This window comes from Phaenicophaeus curvirostris, chromosome 5 (genome assembly GCF_032191515.1).
Source record: "Phaenicophaeus curvirostris isolate KB17595 chromosome 5, BPBGC_Pcur_1.0, whole genome shotgun sequence".
Lineage (NCBI taxonomy): Eukaryota > Metazoa > Chordata > Aves > Cuculiformes > Cuculidae > Phaenicophaeus > Phaenicophaeus curvirostris.
In genome coordinates, this window is record NC_091396.1 from 42,971,904 (window position 1) to 42,999,728 (window position 27,825).

At 36.2% G+C, this 27,825-nt stretch overlaps 1 protein-coding gene across 2 annotated transcripts in view; it reads right to left on the reverse strand.

Moving 5' to 3' along the window:
• SLC25A21 (solute carrier family 25 member 21) overlaps positions 1-27,825 on the reverse strand; it is a 252,672-nt gene that overhangs the window by 175,623 nt on the left and 49,224 nt on the right. The window contains exon 1 of one of the 2 annotated variants that reach the window (XM_069858465.1): positions 862-977. The exons of the other annotated variant lie outside the window; for it this stretch is intronic. The gene's annotated coding sequence lies outside the window, so the exon portion shown is untranslated. Of the gene's footprint in view, positions 1-861; positions 978-27,825 lie in introns of those variants that run through there. 2 annotated transcript variants of the gene reach the window in all.

The window sequence follows — 27,825 nt, forward strand, 5'->3', positions numbered from 1 at the left end:
CTGTTTAGATTTCCCTTCTCTTATGAAAAGGGATCTACCATGACCATGAAACAGATATTATAATTGGAAATTCACTTCATCTCATTAAACAATAAATGAATGAGGATAAATAACTAATGAAACATTTAAAGTTCAATTACATTGTAAAGATTACTTGGATATATGAAATAAATTTGACTCCTTTTACAAAGATAAAGCTTTGAAAAATATGAAAGGTCTCAAAATCATATGGAGTTAATTTTTTTAAAATGTTTTTGTGGATATCATCAATACAAAGTCAGAAAGAAAATGCAACTAAAAGCACATTACAGCTCTCCTATTAAGCACACTACAGTATTCTGATTACAATTACATCATTGCTAAGTAATTAGTAGAATTGTTAAGAATTCGATTTTCCTGACATGTTAGTTTTTAGAGAATTTTGATAGTTAATACCAGTAGCTGTAGGAGAGTAAAGTATAAACCACAGTATTGATCCTAAAAGAGTTCTTCATACTGCAGAGAACAGATGCAGTGAAAATAAAACAAAGAGTTATTAAAAATAGCTACTGCTTATTAGTTTTTTCTGAGGCAAATAAATTCTAAGGGTAGAAATGTTAAGAGCAGAGAGGGAAAGGAATAGGAGAATTAAAATCCTTAAGATCTTTAAATCATTGCAAAGTCAATAAGGCCAGGGAGGATTGAGAACTTTACAGAAGTCTCAAGTGTACACGTAAAATAAAATAATGGATAAAACATATGTAAAACGCGATCATTTTTATATTAAAAAGAACAACTTTTCAACTATTATTGCTCTGTCTGATTAGCAAACTGCTTTCTATAAGAATAGTGAAGGCTGGAAAGCATGATCTGTAAACTTACCTCACTGATTCTCAAGAAAAACATGATGTCAAGATCCTGACGGTAGGTGGTCTTTGAAGGCAATATGTGAATTTCGCATAACACAGATTCAATTTAGAGTGTATGTGGAAATAGACAAAGCACATCCAAAGCACAAACCACAATATATTACCTTTATACACAGATATGTAACAGTGCAAATACCTCCAAATTAAAGGTTAAACTGCTCCCAGAGGAAGAGTAGTCTAGCCAGCCCCACAGCAAGGTAATCACGTTACACACCCCAGAGGAAGTTAGAAGCCATCGGGACAATCGCCTTTGGACTCTACCATAGAGCTAGACACTGCTGCCAGTAGCTAATTTTCCACAAGCAAGAATCTACTTTTTGAAAACAGCTCTAATCCATTTTGCAGCAAGCACCACAGCCTAAACAATGAGATGATGCCTTATTCACATGGAACTATTTCCCATGTTCTCACTAATAAATGTTTGCCCAGTGTAGTTTTCCTTTTGCTGTTTCATAGAGGTTATACTGGTCTGCTAGTGAATCACTTTTGAGACTGTAGTATCTGGAAAAATATTTCTGATTGTTATTTCTTTTTCTTTTTTTCTACTTCAGCCCAATTTGGAATTTTCCATTAAACAACCATTAAATAAAGAAAGAAATGAGTTGGCTCCCCCTCTTCCATAAGTTTAACAACTCAGGCTAACTTGTTTCTGTTTGGATACCTGGCAATACAATATGCCACTCCAAGCAGCAAGGGTGAAGGAGGATGCTCTATTGATACAGTTATTCTCTGGGACACAGTAAAAGGGACTCCTGTAACACACTGGAAGACCGAGGATGAATCTCTTCAGGCTGGAGCAAATTCAAACCACATCTACTTTTTGTGCTTGTCAATAGCAATTACACAACAAAGGGCACAGCTGTATCCAACTCTCAGGAGAGACATTCTCAGTTTGGATTGCAGCTGGATGAAGTACTCACTGTGTAATTCTAAAACATGCATCTTAGCTGCGAAGAGGATCTAGAATTCCCTCCCTTCCCCCCCAGACTGTGCTATTTTGTTCTGACTCTCCCTTCAGATACACTTAATTCTCTCCATTGCTTAACTCTCACAACCTTGTGCTCTTGTGATACTTGGGACACCTAATTTTTAAGTATTGACATTCTTAAACTGAAGGCACCAGGCAGGCGTTTCAGACATCCTCTCGTTAGGCTAAGGCTGAGATCCTGTTTTTCTGTCCCAGCTAACCTCATATTACAGTCACACAGAGCTGCTGATATCTGGTTCCTGCAGTGGCAAATGAGAACACTGTGAGTCTAAAGGCAGGATTTGCTAGAAGCCATGCCTCAAAGGAAGAGGGGGAGAAACAGTATTTTGTGGTAACAGCACCATACAAAATAATCATGAACAGCAGATGAGTACTTTATTCTGAATCTGTTTCTGAATATCATCCTGTTCACAGCAAATATGTGCTGTAGTTCAACTTCTGGCAGTCAAATAATTAAAATGAACTTTCAGTCTAGCACTGACAAGCTCCTTCCAAAGATCTAGAATCTCACTTCAAAAGAAACCGCCACATAACTTTTTCTCCAGTGGCTTTTCATTCAGCTTGGCATAGCAGGCGTCATTTCTGGCCAATTGTTTCTTAGCTAAAAGCACATCCTTTCCTCAACTGCCCGCTTGTTCGTTTAGCTAAGAGACACACAGCCAACATGTCTCGCTTTCCAACTTGCTTATAAGTCAGTCTTGTAACACCTTCTCTTCTCACATAGGAAATCATTACTGGGGTTCAGCATAAAGTCATATTTTCTTTAGATTTTTTCTCAGTATGAATGTTTGCCTGCTAATGCTATAATTGCCAAAGCATACATTAAAAGGGGATAATTGAAAAGGTAAGCATTCACATGAAGTAACTGATGATGTAAAGAAGCCTAATGATTAATTCCCTTCTAAGGCATGACATAAAACATATTCTCAATGTTACACACTCCCATGTAACTTCATATACACCTATTAGAACTGCAGTTATTCATAATGGCCTTTCATAAAGGTGCTAAGGATGAGTCCAATGATGCCAGATGTTGAGAACTCTCAATTCCAACTAGTTTTAATGAGAACTGAAGGTATTCTCAACTTCCATCCCAGTTGCTAGTTAAGTAGTAACCTTGCAGTCACACTGGAATTTCTGAATCCTAGTAAAATTACGCAAAAAGACCATCAAGTCAAAGTAGGTAGGTTCACCCTGTTTTCAATTCACTGTTAAAATGTCCCCTTTCCCTCTCTCTCAACACACCTGATCCTTTTCTACCAGTTTTTCCTCATTGTTTTCTTCTACTGCGGTGACTAAGGAAGGAACAGTTGCTCAGCTCCTTCATGCTCTGGCTAGAAAACCCAAATGTTATCTCGTGCCATTCAAGCATCACATCATTTCAGATGCCCCACTTTCTCTGCACAATACCATGGACTCTGATCTAAATTTTGAGAATATGTTGGTACTGAACAGCTACATTTTTTTTGAGGATAAAGGGAGGGATATTTCCTACTGAGCCAACTTATCCGAGATGCAATCAGTTTCCCACCCTCCCAGCAGGACTACAGAGACAGGCATATTAGGATTTAGAACGCTACAAATTAGAAATCTAATATTAAAAGTAAAGTTCCAGAACATACAGTTTATCACAAGTTGCAGTTAATACATAGCAAAAATTGTCTGATTCCCAGAGGTAAATGAGATTTTCACCTACATTTCTATAGAAAAGGGGAATGCTGAGGTCCCCAGACTCTTTCTTGACTCTCCTACAGCTGGGAGTAGTGAAAGGAACCATAAACTGAGTTTTGAGAAGGACAGACTGAGAGCATCTGCCTCAAATTATGTTAGAAGCAATAGTTATATAGTATGCTTGTACTTAAACGGATGAATTTCTGTGCACTGCCAAGATTACAATTTCTAGTTTGCCTCAGCTCTACCTCTATTTCTTTTGGCTCCAAGCAAGGCAGAACCAGAGATGCTTTATAGCTTTCCTAGAGAAATAAAAAGTGTCCAGACACACAGGTCAGTTATCTCAATTAAGCTAGTTAACATGCATCAGCTGAACTATGGTAACAGTCCTTGTACCCATTCTTAGTCTGAGGAATACATGCTTGTTTGATTCACAGGCCAAACTATTGACAGAAGGTTAAACTGCAAAGCAGTAATAAAACATGCTTAGCATTGAGCACTCAGAGTCTGAGCTAGAATTATAACTGAGGATCACTATCTCCTCGTTCTGCACATTGGTTTCAAGATGCACATGAAACAATACTAAGGAAAACACCACACTCCTATTTGCTTCTCCTAATACTCAGATACGATATTTCAAGAGCCGAATGAGTACACGGTAAAGTGCTCTACATTACTCTGTAGTAAACAGAGGTCAACTTACTGTTTTCATTTACTGTTTGGGGTCCATCTTGCATGGACTTGTGTTTAGCTTTAAAAGCATGAGTAGCCCCACTAGGGCTGGTGGGATTACTTGAGTGCACAAGATTCTCCAAAATCATAAGCCTGTTTCCCTCACAGTGAGGAAGCCTTAAACCTATGTTACTTATCACATGCAGTAGAATTTATCTCATCTACAACCTTAGGCAAAAACTTGGGCATCTAGTCTAAGAAAACAAATTCCCACTCAACTGGGACAGATAAAAGCTCCATAGGAGAACATTTGTCCTCACTTTAGATGTCAATCTTGCGACAGTTTTGGTCAAGGTGTCTCTCACTGTGCACTCTATTAATACAGGAAGGTTAGACTAGACACTGAATTTATAGATGGCTAAAGTTAAGGAGACTCGAACCATGTGTGAAAATTTCAAAATGTGAAATTGGCCACTAAATGTAAGGTTATAATGATCTCCTTAAGAGAGCTAGATACAAAGCAGTGAAGCTACAGCAAACTTTTCCACATTGTTGATGTTTTTTGTTTTATTTTTTATTTTTTTAAGGCAGAGTGCATGTGAAGTCAGTACTTCATTAACAAGAATCATGCATATGTATATACAAAGACACAACAAGCATGTTCTTTTTTTAACATATATTTTAAATTCTTGTGATAACTAGAAATGAATACAGGTCTGCTGCCCTAGGAAAATTCATTCTCAAAGAAGAATGACTAAAGTAAAATAATTTTAGATATAAAATTTCTCAAGACTTTGCTCTCACTTAAGAAACTTGAAAGACAAGGAGAAAAAATGGCTATTTTTCCACCTGATTTTTTTCTTGTTCATCAAAACCGAATTGTTACTCCTTTGAGAATAAGAAACATACTGCCTGCAACTTAGTTAGCATATAAAAAGTGAGTACTATATTTATTAAATAAATATGCATATACTATACTTGAACAAACAAAAATATAGTGAATATGAAGCCAAACTGTATGCTAAGAGACATCACAATGATAGGCAGAGGGCTATTGAAAAGGAAAAGCACTGATGATCTCGAGAGGCAATTAAGGATTCATCTGAGGGACTTCAAAGTAGCATGTAATTAGAAATTCAGTGCCTTCATGCAGACAAATACAAAAGAAATTAATGTTCCTCAAAAAAAATGGTTTGGAAAATGTATATGATATTCACATCAGTATTTCTATGTACAAATAATACTTATCTGGAATAATGCCTGTTCATATAAGCATGCACATATACACTTGCATTAAATTTAATGCTATTATCACAGCACAATAAAAATGTGACATCCAAAATAAAAATCTGATAGGCAACAGCAAGAAAACTGTGACCTTTATGCAGCACATTTTCTCAAATGAATTTTTTTCTTCCAAAGTCAGTAGAAAAACTTTGTGAGTAATGAGAGGTTTTAACTTTTCTCTTCATCTCTCAATATCCCACCTTTCTTTACCAGGTCTCAGGGAAAGAAGGAGGAGAGAAACAAGAACACACTCCCACCCCCTACCCCCTCGCAAAATGTTATACTGAAACCAAAAAGGTAGTGTTGAGGGCAGGTTTCAAGAGGTCTATTTGTCCCCTGCTTTTCTCTTCTCAGCTACATTAAAAAATCCCCTAGCAAATTTCAATGACAGCACAGCAAATAGGACTTTCTCGAGCAGACGTGCACCCCGCTCCATATATTACTATCCTATATGTATAGGAAGGCACATAAGGAAATCAAATGTATTTGTTCAAGATGCTTTGAGAATATTTAGAAGATGAAATACACCAAAATGCATGGCATATTACCTATCTTTAAAGTGCTTGGTTTAATCCACTAATCTGTTGTTCACTATGTCAAGATGCAAGAAGTATCATTAAAGAGGTGTTACTAGGATTTCAATTATTAATTCTTCCAGAAAGAAGTAGATCATTAGATTACATTACAATGAAAATAATTTTTTAAGTCCTTAAGTCCTAAGTGACTCTCGTGCTCATGAGTTAGAGTATCAAGACAATGATCTATTTCAACAGTTCAGTCAGCTCTTGTCATGCTCCTGACAAGCTGAAGAGTTGGACTTCTCTATGCTGTCAAGTATTTAGATTTTGAAAGAAATCTAAGTAATTACTTCTTTCTCAGAATTATCACCTCAGTCTTCTGTTTCTCATCTGAGTAGGAACACACTTGCTAAAATGAGAGACTTCTATGCTGCTTTTAAAAGAAAGGGGAAAATAAGAAAAAATAGAAGTATATTGGAATTTATAAGAGTTAGTATTAACTAGCTTTCCAGCTCAAAGTTTAAGTGCAGTCTCAAAAAAACCCAAACCACTATGGAAAAAAACAAATCTATAATACAGAGAAAAAAAATTGCTTATATTGATAAAGACGCTACTGCTCAAGCTGCCAATGGTCCACTTCTTTCCAGTCTGGAGGACACCCAAGAAATGGGAATTGGAGTCGTGTGCTTCCTTGCCTACATTCACACTCAATACCTCAGAAGAAAATAGAAAATGAGCTATCTTTTCTAAACAATTTTTTATGATCCAGCTGTGTGCAAGTTGAATATTTACTACAAGCTACATCTTTCTTGGTGAGGGAGCAAGATTGGTGGATGTAGATTCTTACCTCAATGCCTGCAGAGTGGGTCATAATTGGGTCTGCCTTCCCTTTGATTGTGATTTATCTTTTTTATACCATAGCCCTATTCCATTTTCCTGGATACACTGATACTACTATATTATTTGAAATTAACAGGAAAAAATCCCTTAAGTATTTTATTTTATTATGATTAAGTACAGGTGAACTACTGTTACGCAGTAAAAAAATTAAAGCCATACTGGGCCATGCACTTCAACACAAGACTTCAGCCTGCTTTGATGTGATACATGAAGGAGCTGGAAATCTCTGCCTGTCTCTAGTTGGTGTCCAACTGAAAGTTGATCTCCTATCATTTTTCTTTAAAGCTTGGTTATAACTCCAGAATTCTGGCCAACACTTCCTATCTCAATAAAATAAGATCTAAAACCATCTAAAGATGTGTGAGCTACAGAAGTTATGGCAGATGACACATTTGCCTACTCACTGCATCATCAGGAACCAAAACCGCTAGTTTGCAAAAGAGCTCTGTATTGCTCAGAATTGAAAAATAGTATATAAACCCATTTTTAATATGCATGTATATATAAAATGGATTTTCAACCTAGGCAGTTTTGTTTTGGTTGGTCTCTTAGCATAAAGGCAATAAAAATTATAGGGATGTTTTATATTCCTGGTTCCTTGTAGAAATGGATTGGGAAAGCTGTTTCAAATACTTTGCCAGTGGACATTTTAATAGGGAAAAATAACTGCTGATTATTATGAAACAATGAGCCACATTTCAAGTAATCCAGCCAATCAGTAGAAAGCATTTGAGGCCTTCTGGTTTATATTTGCATGCAAACAGCTGTATTTCATTTTTTAGGGTCTTTGTTTTCCAAAGCTTTTTAACTTTTTGTCAGATAAAAATCCCTGTTGTCATGGTGGCCAACACACTAGTGAAATTAGGGTGGAGGAAGGGGGAGAGCTATAGGAGAGTGGAAAGCCCTCTGGTAAAAGTCAGGAGTGGGGGTTGGGGTCAAATATTGACTTCAGAATACATTACTTGGAATTGTAAAAACAGGTTGTGATCTCAAATCACAACATTTAATAACTTGTTGCTAAAAGATAGTATAAAAATACTCTATCATGCAAACTCGACACCATAGAATTTCTAATTTTCTAATGGACAACAATTTATAACTTCCTTGGGAAACTGTTTGGATTTATTTTAATAAAGCCATTGGGGAAGAATGAACACTGGAAGAAGTCCAGTGCAGTATGTGCAGTTCTTAAAAATTAGAAATAAAAAAATAATTTAATAACTCTGTAATGGTTTATTGCCTCTTTTAAAATTTAATGTTTGTTGCACTATAAAAATCTGAGTAGAATTTTGAGTAGGGTTAAAAAGTCTAAATCTAGCTGGCAACTGCAAATTAAAATGAGCCTGTTATTCTCAGTTTAAACCTCCTGGGACAGAAGTTAATGTCACAGAACTACTGTATACAGAGCATAATAGTGTAAGTGCACCATATTCCACGTACTCCATGCATGTGGCTTGCATGCTGGTTTGATCAAGTCTACACTTTAGTATTATGGGAAGCTTTGATCAGATCCAAGCTGATGCAAGACTCAGCTGACAGCCTAAAAGAACACATCAGGTTAGGCAATGGCCAGAAGTCTAAGCAGAGAAGGGCTTTATGGTACAGAAGTAATTTAGTGCATGAACACATCTGTGCTCTCAATCTCTTTTCAAAGAACAGCCACTTCTGAGAAGATGGAGAATTTTCAAAAGAAAACTCCAGCGCTTAAACTCAGTGGGCCAAATTCAAAGGCTTGCTCAGAACTCTGGCTTCCAGATAGCTTTCTTATGTCAGACATAGAAAGCAGTTAAAGTAGCCTTTTAAATGTTTTCTCTCTTATATGGCCCAAATTGATCCTCAAATTCCAAGGGATGTTTTGCTACAAAGTAATCAGAAATGCAAAATGTACTTGTTCAAAATTGTTTATGTACTATGTAAAATTGATTTTTTTTTCTTTAATACTAAAATTTGGTCCATCTGTGGAGAAAACAAAATATTCTAAATATATATAAAGGCTTCATTCCACTTGCTGTATCCTGTGGTAGATGCATTTTCATCAGTATGTTTGTCTTGCAGACAAAATGAATATCAGATGGTGGTTTTGAAAAAGGGCAGACCTAACATGAGGTGATTAGTTTCAAAAACAGATTTTTATTCTTGATAAATTATTACCAAATACAATCATCTGTTGATTGAGGATATAAAACAGATTGGTCATACCATAACCCACAGATTAAATGAAAAACAGAAATAATACGTTTATTTAACATTGTCTTGCATTAAGTTCCCAAGCACTGCAAACCTAAGGCAAATAATTAGATTTCCAATTTAAAGATTTGTTAAATCAGACGTTTCTTGAGGTCATCTACTTCTACTGGCTATTCTATCTACACTGTGTACTACATAGGCACGTGGACTTTTACACGTGTATAAAATATATCATTTCAACTTGCAAGCAATGATTAATGTACTTCATATAAGACATAAAATGGCAATTCCAGTTGATTCAATTAAATCCATAATCTATTACATATCCTGATTATTTGTGAAGAAATTTGAGAAAATTGGCTTACAAAAAGAAATGTGCTACAGAGAAAATGAAAGTGATTCTTAAAGCAGTATGAGTTCTATAAGAAAAGAGCTTTGACTTACTAAAAGCAATCTGTAAGAATACTTGCCTTGTAGATTATATTGAAATAATGGAACAATTAATTGTGTTTGTTACAGGAAGAAATCATACTCCGTAAAAACTACCTTCTTTTATCTTAAAGACAATTATAGTTGCACTGCATTTAACATGAAGATGGAAAAAAGAATGTAAACCCAAGTTTTCCCAACATTTACTCGCACCTGAGTAGAAATTATGACATTATATTTTCATTTTATTCTATAACATGTAGTCATCTAGAGAGTTTCTTGCATTAAAATAATAAAACTACAGACATGCGTGTAAGCATTCCAGTTTAGTAGTTACAAGCCTACAAAATGAAAACAGATATTTTATATTTTTGGAGACAGCTCTGTGATGAGGTTTTTAAAATAAAGCTAACTAGAAGTCTTTACCTTCTTTACAAGGGCCAGGCTCTACTAACTGGAAGTCTGTTACCATCTATAAAGATTATCCAGTTCTTCTGTTAAAGCTTCTAAAAATAGTATGCTAAATCTATAAATAGCTATTTTGCTTTTGTTTTGGTTCATGTGGAAAATTTTCACAGATAAAAAGCTTCACCCTCATCTATCCTCCAACTGTGAGTAGCAAATTCACTCTTCCAACATCCAAACTAAACACGCTGTTACCATATTGAAGTGGGGGAAAATGGAGAATTTCGCATTCTTGAGTAGACAGAATTATTTAAAGTGGAAGAAATAAACACATCACTAATTTCACTTTAACATAATTCTGAGATTTTTAAAGCCTTCATAAATGGTTAAGCATTTTTAGACATTGCAGCTGAATAAGGGTATTTCCATTTTATATTTTCTGTAGAATGTGCCCAAGTACATAAAGTTCCACTGGCATGCAAATTACAGAGTCATGGGTTTGTTTGTTTGTTTGTTTGCTTGTGGGTTTTTTTCCCCAGAAATCTGTAATTCTGTATCAGGGATCAGAATTTTCTGAAATATAGCTATATTTTGTTAAATAAACTCATTTACTGTTTAGAAAAGAGGTTTTGTTTTTTTCTTTAAATCTGTGCTGTTTCTATTTAATATTTATTTATTTAATATTTAATTTATCCCATTTTGTTCAAGGATTTTGCTTTTTCATTGCAGACTTTTTCCAGATGGGAATTAATGGTGATCCCTAAGAACTTATCTCGGTTTTTAGTCAGTGGAATCTAAATACTGCCTTTTGAGTATTTTTTGTTCATTCCAAGTGCTATTATTTAGGATTTGATGTAATTGACTCTTAAGTCCCAGACTTCTCAAAAAAGCAAATACCCTCATTTGCTTCATAAGGCACGAGGCACACTGAAGTAAAGGGATCTGCAATCATGATTAGAACATCATTCATATGAATTTTAGTTCTTCTCCCTCCATATCAGCTGCCCATATTTATTCTCCTGTTGTGGTCTTCCCACCCAGCATAAATTTTTTGTATGCAAGAGACTCCGTGGTCATAAAATAAATTGAGTGCGGGCATTCCTGTCAGGGGGTTGACTGGTTTGCAGTCTCTGTGGTGAAGTCTGGTTTTATGTACTCAGCTCTAAGCAACATGCAGTAGAGCATCTAGATGATTATTATTAGTTTTGCTAGCTTTGTATTACTGCAATAGTAACAGCAAAGTTAAACAATTAAGTTTACAACAGCAAAGATGGAATGAACAGCATCAATGGGAAAATTCTAAAAAGTATGACTGAATGAACGGGAAAATTTCAAGTATATGTATGTAGATATGAAACAACAGCAGCCACAAGATCCCACATCAGACTTGTCCAATAGGTGACTGAATTGTACAAGAAGTACTAAGAGTGCATTACTACGTAAAGTATGCAGAAATCTGTTCCTTGAAAGCAGCAAAAAAAGCACTAGTTTCATTTTGCAGAATTCACACCAAACCAACATTCTATGCTGCAGTCCTTCATTTACCATCAAATATGTGACACAGGGAAGCTTTCACCAGTACCCTTATCCTTGCTTTGAAGACTGCACTGCAACATCAAATAATTTTCAAGATACTTCTGCAGATCTTTTCTTATCACAGAAGAAATTTTAACAAAGTGCTGTCACCCTCAGTATGTCTACAACCTCACAAGAAATGTGCACATGTTTCTAAAAGTCAAAACCCCAAAGCTCTGCAAAGTCAATGACTGGCATTTCATACCAGTCAAATAGAAGCTCAGTGAGTATATATCAGCATTTACTCTTCAGAACAGCATTCCTTCACTGAAATGGATCTGCTCTGAGTCATAGTTCAGTTCCTTTTTGCAGGATTTGGAAACTAGCGCATGAACTCAATTTGTAATTTTCCTGTATATTCACAATCTATTTAGCAATGTCCCTAGGAGTTTCCACCTTTACATGAGCATCATTAAGCAGTTTAAATAAGGACACGCTGTTTTTTTTCTATTCTTCCTCTCCTCCGCTCCCTCGCCCCTCCCCCTCCCCTCAAATGCCTCAAGTTTAGTTTTGAGTGTGGCATTATCTTAGTCTGTAATTTTCACAAAATGTAAGTATCATTGCTACAGAGACAAACTTAACCATGCTTAACTTCACAAATACATCACTTGAACACAACATTACATAACTCCTGAGGATCATAAAGCCGCTCTGGCATGGAGTTGTCACTAAGAAGCAAAGACAAATTACATCTCCACTAATTAAACAACTTTGTATCAGTGAGCTCATCTGCAACAACAGAAATGTTTGTCTTTTCTGCTCTCGGTTTAAACGCCAAGGCAATACTCACTCACCACTGTGGATGCTCTCACAATGAAGCTCACTCACCAACACTTGCACTTTGATTTTTCTTTTTTTTTTTTTTTTAAACTTTTTACACTCCAGACAGCATTTGTTTCATTGCTCTCCTTAAACTGAGAAACTGGTAAAGTCTGCACCTTCCTCACAGATAAAGTGATATTCTTCAGTATGTTGACTAAAGATGTACAAATTTTTCCACCAGGGATGAAAGGATACAAGAGTATAACTTCATGCTGTAAGAGAAAAAGTATATAATGTTTGTTACTGTAGCAATGTCAGTGAAACTTTGAACAATATTTTATTGCCTAATATAAGTGGAGTGTATCCATATCGCTCTAAAAAGATTTCTGTGAGTCCATCAGATCAAATGCTTTATCTCCTTTCCTAAAAGAAAAAAAAAATACCAAAGCAAAGACTACTTTCTTGAATATTTCCTGTTTAGCCCACCTGGGTTCCAGAGTGTACTGGCTTTTTCGCTTCCTGGCTCTAGCAAAGACAGAAACACTAAAACATAGGTATCTCAGCTAAGTAAAACCAGGATAAGTTTGTTTGTTTGTTTGTTTGTTTGTTTTAGGGGTTGTTTGCATTATGAAAGATCACACGTGGGAAACTAAGAAAGCAAAGAAAGAACGCTCAGATCCTGGCTGTGGCAACTGCAGAGTGATGAACTGCAGGCAGAATGAATGGGAAGGGACTTCACAGCACAAGAGTAAAAAAAAACCCACAAGTTCAGGCTTCCTCTTGGATGCAGAAGTTAGCTGGGGATATAGAATAGTCTAAGGCTTCTGGGGAGCCTAAGAATAACCACTAGGGGAAGATCGCAGTCTTTCCACCTAACATACTTAAAAAGAGGCAAGGAACTAGAGTTAGGGGCTTGGATCAAAACCATGGCTATTTCAGTAGTCCATCATATAACTGGATAAACAAAAGCACACAAAAACCTTCCAATCTTGCCTGGTATGGGACAGCAGTAGAAAGAAAGGAGTCCCTATATCCCATCCTGTCAACATGTGTGCATGAAAAGTTCCAGAGAGGCAGAAAAGGACAGCCTGCTCTCTTTACTAACCAGATCAAGACTTTTCCTATTGAAAGCTATTTTACACTCAGAAGGATGATGGGTTTTCAGAGCTGATGGATCAATAGCCCACTTCCTTTGATTCTAGTGAAAAGGCTATTCTTATCTAGGGTAAATGTACAAAGAAAGATAACAGATACCCATTTTCAGCTTATCTGCTTATTCCTCTTGGAATATTAGGAATATTGGAATCTTCCTTATTTCTCTTTTGCTTAAACATCAATATGTAAAATTTGCTTAAGTGATGTTTGAAAGAACTGGCCATCATAACAGACAGGAAAATGTCTTGGACAGCATCATCAATTGTTGATAAATGTTGCACAACTTCAATCTATATGTGTTTTTTCTGTCATTAAATACTGAGCATGGATTTATCACAATATTGATACTGGATGCCACATATTTTTACCTACACAGTTAATTCCTCTTTTGAGCATTCATGTAAACTATGAGCAATAGCATCAATAGCGCACAACAGTATTAACATAGGATGGTACCTTCCACAAGGCCTTTACTAAAAGGATGAACACATTATAAATATTCTTTCCTTGAAACTTAATCCTGGAAAACAGGAGTAAATTCCTGGAAAGCAAAAAAATATCCTTGCACATCCACTTATATTTCTGGAGCAAGACTTTCAGCCTTTTGCTTTCAGTCGTTCATTAATTAAACAGGATAAACATGGCACAACATAAGCAACAGCTTTGAGAAAACAGAATGACCCAGAGCCTGAAAAGCAGTTAAGATGATGGAAGTGAATGCCTCCTTGGTGAAATCCTGTCTCTAAGGCATGATAAAACTCTCTTAACTGAGATGAGCTACCTGCCTGCTTTTCCCATTCTAGACCTTTTAGTTTCGCACTAAAATGTTTCTCCCCATGTTGGGAGAACAGAGCAGTACTTCATCTATTGAGTTAAAACTCAGCTACACTCAGTGCCACTGGAGATGGGGCGAATGCTCTGTTGTACAATCAGAACACGTTTGTATTTCCTATACAATCAAACTCCTTTGATTAAAGTTATGATGCAACTATTTTGATAAGTTTGAGCTCCTGCACTAATATTTGTATGTGTAGTGTATGAGCTGAGACTAAAATTCTACTTTCTAAGAGCAGGATAATTTAATTAATTATTACAAAGTGTTCTGAAGACTAAAAAGGCCCTGAAAAAAACCCTGTAGTATTATTTTTCTGTGTCACAACTGTGCAGATAAGCAGTCAGCACAAAAAGCACACTTGCAGCCCCCATTTTTCAGAGGTGTTGACCTTCCCAAAATAAGAGAAAAGAGGACAGAATTGCTGTGTGCTCAATGAGGAATATGATTAATGAGGCTTAGCACTATCTTTTTTTTAAATGGAAAAAAATAACCCAAAAGGACAGGAAATGCTATTAGAGAAGCTGTAAAAAAAAGCAACAATTTTATACAAAAGCAAGTTTTAAACTAGTTCTGAAGATGTGAAAGACATCAGTTTCCTTTTCCAATGCCTGCTTTTTAGACTGCCATGAAAGGAAACAAACTGCAATAACAGAACTGGTGCTGTAAATAAATTTATAAGAAACTTCTTGATTTTGCCAGGTGTTTTATTTTCAAGGACAAATTCAGTAATTTTTCAAAATTTGCTAATATGTTCCAATAGTTTAACAGAAAGGAAAGCCAGAGAACCAGCAATATTAGAATAAAAGTAAGAAAATTTGTGCAAAACAGGGAAAAAAATACCCCATTTTTATTCCTGGATCCTCCCTTCAGTAACTCGTAATACCATCAAGAAAACTTCTGACAATTACCATAATATCAATGCATCACATTGGTGTTATGGTAGTCCTGTAAAACACAACAAAGACAGTGATTGGATACAGAAGTGGTTAAGTCCAATTGAGCTAACTGCTAGATAGAGGCTAGCATTAAGTTTCAAATTTCACACCACCAAACATGGAAAGTACATGAAAATTCAGTGTGAGATAACAGAGATGTGCTGGCCTTGTAAAATGCCAACACAAACAATGACAATTTCTGTATCAAACAATTTGAGTATCACATATTCACAATGATGTGATACACCACTCAGCTGACAAACCACCAAAATGCAAAGCAGTGACCTTACACAAGGCATTTTTCCTTCCTTTGCCACAGGAGAAGGAAGGCCATATATAAATATGTCTACCTTCACCTTTCAGTATTTGAAACCACTTGTAATGAAAATTGAGTCAATGTAAAACACAACAGTAGCTCCCCTACATGCTAAGTGGCCGTGACAGTTCAAGCATGCAATTTTACAGCAGGCAACCAACAAGACTGGGAATTTAGGGTTAAAAATCTCCAGTGAAATTTTGTCTTATAAAGTAATGAAAGTTGACCAAGAGTAAATCAAATGGATCTCCTAACAAACTAAAAACAGCTGTTTGGCTGAGTTTGTCTCCGATTTAAGTTTGGTAATTATTGCCCCACTGTGGCTCAAGGTTATTCTGTATTAGTGAAATAGGATATCATATGAAAGTCATCCAACTTCTTAATTTAGTGTAGCATCAAAAATTCCACTGTATAAATATAAGGCGGAAAAGCAACCTTCTAAAATCTTACCTATAAACCTTTTAAATATCCATTTATTTATTCATCTGACACACAATTACACAAAATTTAATTACAATAAACTAGAATATCTAATGCCCAACAAATGATATGTCACTTCTAGTCACTCCAACTACATTTCACATAAATACACTGAAAAACAACTTTAGAAACTTGGAGTCAGTGATACAGCATCTTGGCTTAATAACTCACTTCCTGGACTATTATGCTCTATGTTAGCATGCAGGAGAATTGCTCAGATTCTTACAATATACCATTCTTACAGAGGAAACTTTCTTTAAAGTCTTCTTGTACCAATAGCAGCAAAAGATACAAAGACACTAAATTTAATTTTTCAAAGCTGAAAATTTCTTAAAGAAAACACAGTAGGCATTTCCTTAATTTAAACTGAAGTCATTCAACTAATACTTGGTTCTCCATTAATTCCAGAGTATATTGTGGCTTTATTAGTTACTTTTATTTAGGTTGTTGGATTGTTCTTGTTGCCTAAGAAACATGAATCAATAATCTATGGTATTATAGGTCTGCCTGCTGGACATCAAAAAGTGTACAAGTCCATGAATGTGTTTAAATGGGGGGAGCATCATTTCAAATGTGTAGAAAATGAAGAAACACTATGTGTGATCTGTTAGCAGTGTACTAGGATTTCTGTTCCGGAAATTCAACAAAAAGTTGGCTCACCCTCACACACAAGCTGCTGGTTTTGAGTCAGTAACAATTACTGTACATTGCTAAAACGAATCTTTAATTCTAAAAATACAAGCGTAACACAAAAGTATTTTATTAAACAGTAATGCAATCCTAGTAATGTATTACAAATCAAAGTGATTATTCTTTCTGAATCTTTCTTTTAAGATCAACTGGAAGTCTCAAGTCAAATTATCCAGATGATTTAAGTTCAGCTCCAAGTAAACACTGAATTCAGCTCAGTATATTAAAGGAATAGCTTTTCTTCGTGAGTTATCATAAATTAATTGCAAACAGACATTGGAAATGTATTCTTATTTCACCCAGCACATCATCCTTTGTTTCCCATTCATCAAAAAACATCTTATTTTGTTTCCCATTTTCTCAGTTGATATATATACATATTAAACTTCTGCCAAAACAAAATGTGTGTATATACATCCTAAAAATGTGATAATTACTAAGTATATGCCACAGAAGTAGAGTTTTGAAACTAACACAGTGCTAAAGATTTGTTTTATATCAACAAAGATTGGACTCAAGCAGGAATAGTAGTAAACTGACTGTTTACTCTTTTTAAGAGGGAGTGGGCTCTACACAAGTGTTCCTGAATACGCAACACAAAGCAGGCAGACATCAATCTGAAATCCTTTCTACGTACTCTTTGCCAGGGAGCAATATCCATATTGACATTATTTAATTACACAATAGAAGCTGATAACAGCACTTTGGCCAGGAAAAGCATCAAGATGCATACCCAGCCAAAGACCTGCTGGCAGCCTTGCAGAAGAAACTGACTGGAAGCAAGTGAAGTCCCCACTGTTTTGAATGAAGGGCCCCATAAAAGAAGCAGTAAAATTGAAAGAGACTGAAATAGAAGGGCACAATAATTCTAATCTACTTGCTGATCTCAAGATGCTGCCAGCTGGAGTACAGTGACATCCAGTCTTGCCCCTTACAGAAGAATGGAAAGCAGATGACCTAAACTCAAGCTCTACTGGCTTATGTGGCTTCAGAGATTTCCTCTGCACACTTTCAGGCATCCCTTAGAAGCATTTATTCTAGCTGTTTCTCTGTCAGAATGCAGTCCAAATTCATTCAACTTCAGCAGTTTGTCTTTACTAGAAAATACAATGTAGGCCCAAAGAAATCTTTGGGCACCTACAAGTCACCTTCAGCTCCAGCATCTGATGTAAACTGTCATATCATCTACTGCTTATGCACAAACACACTCTGAATCCATGAATGGTACCAAGCACTGTCATAGTTAATGACAATTATCAGCTATGTATTAATAGACTGTTTTCTTCTTGCACTTCAGTTCATAGAAGTGCATAACAAATATTTCCATTAAAGAAGAGGATACATGTGAGAGAGGGTGAAAATAGGACTCCTTGTCATCAAGCAGACTGAGTTGGGCTTCCTTTGAACAGAAGTGACTGAAACCTTTCATTGGCATTTAAATTCTATAAAGTTGACTTAATTTAACATACTGACTGCAGAGGATATAAGTTTCTAAAATAAGGCTCAAGCCAGATTTATGCACACATTTCCAGATAGCTTTATTCAGGAGCGGCCTAGCCCTGAAGGCAATGGTCTAAGCTTAATGTTCCATAAGCTCCTGGTGATGTTTCTGTGCCCATGAATGTATGCCTTTCACAGTTAAATTAATTCCTGCTTAAGCCTGTTCAGGTTTCAAAACTTAAGTAGTGCAACACACAAGCCACAGGAGGGGCCCAATCCCATAGGCAAAACCACAACATACTTGACATGCACACACAGACCAGGACCTTATGAAAACATGTCTATGGGCGCTACAAAACACCACTAACAAAGGAAGTATTGGTGGTGCCCAGCCCTGTCACTTTTTTATGGGAAACCTTAGAGATCTGGTACAAATCCTAGGATTCAAATCTTTCCTCAATCCAGAAGTGGTTCAACATCTTTTACCTGAAAAATGCAGATACAGGCTAGCTTCAGTTCGAGGTTGCCTTTCAGCAGTAGCACTGGAGAGTGTCATTGTGCAGAGAAAGCAAAATGCACAACATTATAAGTAGACCATAAAAGATAAGGCATGCCTTTATTGCTTAAAATTCCGGACTGAGCTGAAGGTACAGAGTACTATGTTACTGTATGGAGGGCATCAATCTAGGACATTTTACCTCCTGAGAAGTAACCTAGGCACTTTTGCATCTGGTCTCCAGAGAGGAAGAAAGAAGAGGTTTTTAACATGACCATTCTACATTATTTAATACAAAGTACCATTGTATAATTCTGTACCTTGCAGGAGTATACATAGACTTGAATATTCATTGAGACAGTTCTACAAGGCAACTATAAAGACTGCTGTAATATTGAAGTAATCATCTCTTCTGAAACATGACAAAAATGACTGTTTCTCAGCAATGGCTATCATAGGGCAGAGGATCTGTTCATTTACAGACAAAGGCTAGGTCCCTCCCATATTCGCTTTGGCTTACGTGGAACATGGACTATCTCCACTCTGTTCTGTTAAAAACAACCCACTGAAAATACAACAGTAAAAAAAAACCCAAAACACAAACAAGCTTTGGTTGGGATAACCATTAAATGGATATTGTTTCTCCTCAAAAATATCTGACACAGAAGTTTCAACTTCCATCGATATTAATACCAATAAAGGAGACAGTTCTTTAAAACCTGTATTACATATTTTACCTCAAGGACACTATTGCCTATTTCATGCAGAAGGAGTCAAGGATTAGTACCCTACGATGCTTCTGTTTCTTCTGTCTTTAGAATATTCAAATGCTGAATAGAGAAAATAAATCAGAGATGCAGGAACAATTATTTTAGTCCCCGACAACATTCAATTGACATTTTGTATTGTTCTGCTTGCACTGTGTTTTTCATTTAAAGATCAGTGATGTTTTCCTCTCAAATTATGCTTTCACTTACTGACACACCAACTTAAAGATTAGCTCATCCACCACTAAAATACTCCTGCAGTCAGAATGCAGTTAGTCTTATAATAAGTACTTTAAAATTTCAAATGGCAAATTCTTAAACAGTCATTACAAGATTCAGCAATATGACCTCTATTGGTTAATATTTTGTATGCACTGCAATCCAACTTCTTTCTTGTACCTACACTAGAGACAGCCATAATAAAAACAGAGGACCATCTGTTACACTGAACAGAAAACAATATTTGATTCCTCTGCAATTTGGTCATCCACAATCCAGAGTTCCTCCCCTTCATGGCACATCTGGAGCAGTGTCCAGCACTACAGTGTTTCCAAAGCTTCCTTTTGTAATAGGATCCAGAGAAGGGATGCATTCTTTAAAACTCTTCACCAGTCAAAGGTTAGAAATGCCTGTTCTGAATTTCTCTTTGACGTCTACAGAAGACTGTTCAAAAGGGAGTATAAATATCGGGCTACTCTACTAAAAATGTTACTCTGCTGTCAGTATCTCAGTATGTGGCTGTCGGCAGTGACAGTATGCAAGTGTCCTTACACATACTGCAAGTCACTGCCCAGCTGTACGGCAGCTGGTTCCAACTAAGCCCAGGAAAGGTCGAGGGTGACATGAATCCTCAAAGTACTGCTGGCTTGTTGTATTTATCTTTGATGGCCAAAGAGCGCAGATGCCAAAAAAAGAAAACAAACACTTTCCTTCACCTTGGATTTCTTAAATGATTTAATGTCTTTGTCTCCTATGAAAAGGAGTGAAAAACATGACACTTGTACCTGCAAACTGGTCACTGGATGCTGCTATGCATAAGGCAGAGAGAGGAGAAGTCATTAATCAGACAGATTTCAGTAGCCTACCTTGAGAAGGACATGGAATTATCCATGAAGATGCTTGCTGATATAGCATTCTCAATGGCTTCTCAAATAACATGCTACTGATAGGTACATGACTTCTAATTTGCAAAGCCAAAGGGCTAGGATTTAGCCAACTTACAATCTTCCACATGCTAAAGGAATTGTTCTCTTTTTCAAGTTGCAGAGCAACATAATGCTGGAGCGGAAATGACCAAAGGAAGGAACTATCCCATTGATTATCGCATGGAATAAGCTAGCCATGGGGATTAGACAATTCAGTGTTACACAAAACTAAGAATTTGTTAAGAAAATTTCTATATTACAAATTCATGCTTAGCATGCTCCAAGCAGAGAAAAGTAAAAACATAACACTCCACACAAAGCACACTACATACTTTACTACAGAACTCTAATAGCATACACAAATAAGATTCAGGTATACTGAAAAAATAAAGCTAGACATGCCCGGAAAGCTTGTTACCATTATGAGTTACTATTAAGGTAGGTATTATACTTTTCACAATACTTTGATTTGAGTCTCTGCTAGCATAAGACACTTCAAAAAATTCTGGTAGTTTTGCCATTTGAAATCTAACTCTCTTTTGATAGAATATTTGGAATATAAACACAGTAAATGGGTGCAGAAGTAAACAATCTGATGCATGAGGAAAATCTCTAGTGCTTAGGGAAGGAATCGGGTGTATTGACTAGCTATAAAACCAGAAACTCCACCCAGTTCGGCTCAAAAGAACTCACTCTTGATTACTCTTATGGGTGTACCACAAGATGAGGCTAGTCTCATCTGCTTGGACCTTTCACTTCACTGACCTCTGACTACATCCTCTTTTTCCTCCACCCATGCGCCCTGCTGCCATCCAATTGCAATTTCCTCCCGTTTCTCAAGTGCTCATTCGGGTATTTTGGTAAAGCACAGCAAGACTACTTTCTGTTCCAAGAATCCCCTTGGTAAAAAGCCAGAAAATAATCAAAAATAAACAACATTTCCCCTTGCATATAATGGTCCCACCTACTCCCCAGCAACCACCTTCTTGCTGTGACCTCAGGGATTCTGCAGTCTTTGCTGCACAGGAAGCTTCATCACTGGACAGGAGGGTTCTCATCCTGTCTACTGCACAGCCTCGTTATTAGAGGATAGTCTGTGGCTCATTTGGGTGTGAAACCTCTCAAACTGATCTGCCAGAAGAGAACAGGCACAGAACTAGTCCTCATGACTTGAGATGGACTACTACCAGCTTTTCACCAGCAGGCAAAAACATTCTGCTGATTGGCTTTAAAAGTAACATAAATCTGGATCATCGCAAGGAGGATCTAACAGGTTGCTGCCACCAGCACTTCCTCAGACACATGGGTACAGCTGGTCTCTGGCAATGATTTTGTCTCTAGTAATGATTTTGTATTTTGTATCTTGAATAATGAATCTCAGTTGTGTATGCTGTATTTACTAGTGGGGCTAGACACCAGTTATTATTGAATCTAGGTTGTTTAATTTAATTGTAATGGAAAGCTTAAGACTAGCTGTTATAAAACCGTTCATGTTTCAGAAATACCCCCATGAGCATTTAAAGTTTGTGGGTTTATAGCTATGAAAATCAAAATGTTCTTAATTGCAGCTAAGCAGAGTTAGTATAGACCATCACCTAAGTACCTTAGATCCAAGGACCTCAAAGAAAAGAGTAAATTCAGATCAATTTGCATTACACTGGTAGGTGATTATATAAAATACATACAAATATGAAAACAAGGCTATGCACACATACATATTCATGAACAAATCAGGAATGTCCCAACTGCCTTGGTTTGGGCTCAGTTCTATTTAAAGACTCACGTATAATAAAGAATTTTTTTTAAAAAAAAAACAAAGAAACAACCCACCCACCATTTTTCACATTATGCTTTTCCCATGGCCACTGAATTTCTGTTTCAGTAGAGGCATTTGCATCACTGTATACAGCATCATTTGCTATAATGACACTGAACTGTGCTTATTCAAATATTCTTGCTGAAATCAGGCAGGGCCAGAATGTCAATTACTTCTAGATGAGAACTACTTACATAAATAGTCCTAGGAAGCTGAGCTGGACTAAGCAAGTCAACAATTTTGACAGTCTGGGTCTATATACATAAATACCAACACACTGACCTTAATTCTCTGCTCTTACCATGCCCAAGCTCAATGCGTTGTTTTGTCTTAAATCAACATCATAATACCATCAGTAGCTGAAGACAGCTGTGAATCCTGACTCATATGGAACAAACTGAAGTTTTCATTTTAGCTTTCAGGCAAAGAGAGCTCATCATTGTTACTCTCTCCAGTAATTTTCTTCTTCTTTTATTATTCCATTTTATTGTAATACTTCAAGTTATTGCCTGCAAAATCAATTATAAGTGTTTTCCAAATAATAACTTGAATACCTGAATATAATCCAATGCACTCTTAGTAGACTGGAGTTGTCACAGATTGCTGTCCTTTAAGGAATGTTTTAAAACATCTTAGTTTTTATATTTTAACATCTAGATTTCTGAGGTCCAGTTGCAAGTGTTTACCATAGAAAACTCGGTCAAGCTGGTGTTTGACCTTTGACAGGAAGCTGCCCTCACTCTGGCTAGTCCCAACAAACTAGGCCCAAGACAATAAGCTGCTTTATAGCTATTAGCTAAGCCAGTGTGTTTCTCCAGGAAGACCTCAAGCTGAAAAGCCAACACGCTTGACAACCACAGCAAAGGTACCAAGGGCCCAAGCACTAGACATTAGAAAACAAATGGAAAAGCACATATGGCTACATCTGGAATCCTAATGGGCCACCAATGGTTCCCAGCTAAAGGAAGAATTACCAATGTTATTTTATCATCCCTTGTGCTAACTTAGCTGTTTATGTACAGCAATAAATGATTTTTTAAAAACATATTTGGGTCATTATGTCATATACCACCAGCAAGTACGATTGTTTTATTGTGCCTGGAGTCAAAATACACTGCTATACCCAGATGTGAGGGAAGTTCAAAACCTCTAGTCCTTCTGTATTCATTCCTGTTGAACAAATGGATTAAGTTTTTAAAAGGGAAACTGAGAATTTTTATGGCCTGTACTCCCATCTCACTAGTAAAATTTGCACTGATACTTTCCTACAGGTTTGACTTGCCAATGATAACATTAAATATTAACTTAGTAAGCAAACAAAAATTTCAACCAACAGGAAATGCCACACATTTTATTGTCAAAACATTCTCATTCTCTTCTTCTAAAGCCACAATATGTTATATTAAACAAATAATATTGATGTGCTTTTTTACCTGAATGCCTATTGAAATTAATGGCAAACTCATCATTGTATTGTGGAACAAAATTAAAATACATATATATTTATTAAGGGGCTTAATAAAGGATGACTCTGCAGCCAAGGTCCTGTATTCATACATGCAAAACCAGGCTTTTCCAAAATCTACATTCAGAACATTGTGTTTCCATGCAATGAAACATGGAATTTGCGTAGTATCTTGCTCAGTAGTTCTAACCCTAGTACTATGTCATTTAAACACTGTGATCAAAGCATAAAAATCAAGTTAGATTCTTCAGCATTTCCTGCTTGAGAAAAATATGAACAATTCAACAAACAAACAGCAAAAAGTATATATTTTTAAAAGATAGTAATTTAAACAGAAGGGTCACCATTTCTTGACAATACTATTCTAAAACTGACTGTATCCCAAGAATTTAAATCAAAATTTATCAACAATAAATTACACCACTTTGCATTCCAAAAGACAATGAAGGTGAAAATAAGTGCAATTTAGCTACTGACAACCGAATTAAAATTCAGCAAATGCAATTCTAATGGACTTACATTAATTTTAATGGAGGCTGGATCAACTTGTAATCAAAATGAATAAACAGAACTGAAAGAAGCCAGGTTTTATCATCTTCCTCTTCCATTTTCATTCCATTTTTCCTATTTGCATTTTTGCTTTCTTTTTCAACTTTGGGGGGAGGGTTATCTGGGCAGAGGAGTTGAGGAGAGCAGTAGCTCTCAGCTCTCAGCTAAAAAAGCCATTTCTCACAGTAGAGAAGAAAACTAAATAGAAATACATCAAGAATCTACAATTAACTCTGTTGGGAAGAGAGCCAAGAAGCAAACGATCCAAACCAGAAAGACACTGTGACAAACACATGCATCTTTGAAACATGCAGTGCTTATGACAGTGATACACTTTCTCAGCTACTTGATAGTGAATCAAGATGGGTGAAGTGGTGAATAACATTCAAATTATTTCCATTAAATTAGCTGGGAAATAGCTTAGAAGATTTTAAGGATCCTTCTATCAAATAAATGAAATTATTTCAACACATTACTTCAACAGCCAAGTGTCTCCCCTGATTTCCAGGAACAGCAGAAATATGATAAACATAAGAGAAAAAATACATCCCAGCAACTGATCTCTAGACATTATAAAGAGACTTCAGAAGTGTCTGTTCCGTTTCCAAAAGGTGTGCTAAATGGGAAACGAAATACTTACTTAACAATTCAATTCTGGCACTGCTATAAAGGGCCACATCTTTATGTAATGTAGGGCACTATATTTGTAATGCTTAACTTTGAGATGTGAGAATATATGGGCCTATATGTAATAGTTAAACATATATGTATACATATATTTTTATATATATGCTAACATCCATACTAAGCTACTAAAATATATTCAGAATGCCTTTTCCTTGCTGCCTTTTCAGATTTTTTTTTTTTGCTTAATGAAAGAAACAGAACAAGGATTAGAGAGCAGTTTCAGAGTAACACAAAGCACACTGATAAGTCCTGAAAACATAAATAAATGTTTTCATACTCACAGAAGTGATAACCTTCATATGCCAATTGCTCCCTCATGTTATAATTAGGAAAATTTGATCCTTGACTAAAATAGATTTAGAAGATACTTAAAACTCAGAGGACCTTATATCAACTGAAGGGAAATGAAAAATAAATTATGTACTCATTTTGTGTTTCATCAACATATTAGTTCACATTATTTTCTTCTGCCCTTTCTCCACTCCTTGCCTCCATACTCCCCCCTCTTCTTGAAAAAATTAATCATAAGAAATTAAATGATTGATTAATCTGTTTTCCACATTCACTTGTACAAGACATTATCCAACATAAGCCAAATTAATTTCATTTAAAAAAAAATTAAATAACACAGAAGGCTTTGTGCAAGTACATCAAATAGGAATTTCATCAGAGGTGGACACTTAAATCAGATTTACAAAATTCTTATTAATAGATCCTAGTTTTGCCACAACAGAGTTTCTGTATATTTTCACATACAGAAACTCATTGTAAAAGCATAATTTAAATATGCCTTTCAAAACCATTGCTAGTATTTATTGGCAGTCTCCATTATAATTTTAGATTGATCTAGCAGCAATAACAAGTAATTTCTACAGCTTCTCACTGTACTCTCACAAATCAATTAGAAAACATCAGTTTCTAGTTTTATTGGTCTGGCATTTTTCACAATAACTACATTTTATTGTGGAAAAAAATGTGTTTCCCCTCTAGTGACTATGTGGTAAATGTGTATTGCGTATTTCTACCATTGATTTAAGTGGCTCATTTTTCTTAACTTCTGTGTGTCCCAGTATCTCCAATAATTTTAATAAGAATGTACTCAGCTGGCAAGGGGACTGTTTAGCAGCTTAATACAGCACAAGATATTTCACACATTATGGGTGAGTCACAAAACCAGTGATATCTCCAATGTGTTTGTTTGAAGAGCTGAAGTGAACAGTTTTGAGAAAAGAATTATTTAGAAGTACGTTCCCTATTAGACAGAAACATTTAAACCAGTGCACAAGTACATTTTTAAAAGCAGAGATGTTTGCAAATGGTTATGAAATACTTCCACATGTGATCATATTGTCACAATAACGGTGACTATCAGATGTTATATTGCACATTGATTTTTACTATTGAATAAGATACTGGAGCCAAGAATACTGTAGACTGTAAAGCACAGTCTGTTGCAGCGTATTTCCTGGCTAACTCTTCATATCACAGATGTTGGGCTGCTATCCCAAACCATTCCACATATTTACTGGTGCTCTCATTTTTTCATATTAGAAGTCTTGTAGTTAGCTGTTCTCCTCAGTAACATTAGCCAAGCAGTTCATAAAATCTGTTTTTAAATGCAGCTGCAAATATCTAACTGGTTTGTGAAGCCACTTGTTTCACATTCCCCTAAATATCAGCCATCTGCCATTAACAAAGACTAAACGGCCTGTGACTTCGGTTGAGAAAGTTATTCAAAAGCCAACTAACAGCTTGTTTCAGAGGGTACTTTTGAAGCAAACTCCTCACGTCAAGTTTAAATATCTGTGCCTGTGATTAAGTATGTGGATTCATCAGAGCTTAAATACAAACATTGCCAATACAGTCTTGCTAGAATTAGTCTTCCAAAACCACAAGCCTTTTAGACAACATTAATGATGGACACCAATATAAACACAACACAAAGAGCTTCCAGGAAAGGTATCTGCACCATAATCAAGTTCTCAGCAGCCCAACACTGTTCCTACAAACATCACTGGGCTCACAAGCTAACTTTGCACACGTGAGCTGAAATCAACTGCCTTCCAACAGAATTTAATAAATAAAATCATCCCATTTTCAACTTGAGTTTCAAAGGACAGTCTCAGACAGTGTACCATACTGGAGCCAAATGTGTATAAAATATGAAAGTTTGTGAAGTACTAAACTTTGCCCTGGTTGTTGGCCAGGTTTCTTACACATGGCAGTGTACTTTTTGGAGGAATAGAGCACTTCATTGGCTAGGAAGAAGGCAGGAAATTTTTCTTTGGTAGGCTGATTTTTTTTTTTTTTAAATTAGCAGATGTCCGAAGCTGCTCCAAGGTTTGGAATGTTGAATGCATCCCAGTGGAGACAGATTAGTGGCAGAAAGCAGGTGAGCTGGTCAAAGGTGGATGTAAATACAATTTATCAGATGACTCTGCAATTTGTCACAGTGATATCACCATTACACACATGGCATATATCATAGAATCATAGAGTAACCAGGTTGGAAGAGACCCACCGGATCATTGAGTCCAAAAGCTTTAGCAACTGAATATGATCATTCCTCTACCCAGAGTAGTTGGAGAGGAATTATATAGAAACCGAGAGATATGGTATCAATAAATGAATCAAGAAAAATCCTAAAAAAATTATTCATTAGTTTGCCAAAAATCTGCAGTGTGCATCCTTGCACTAAGAAAGCATACAGGCAGGGGTTCTACTAAAAGAACCCAAACCACAAACAA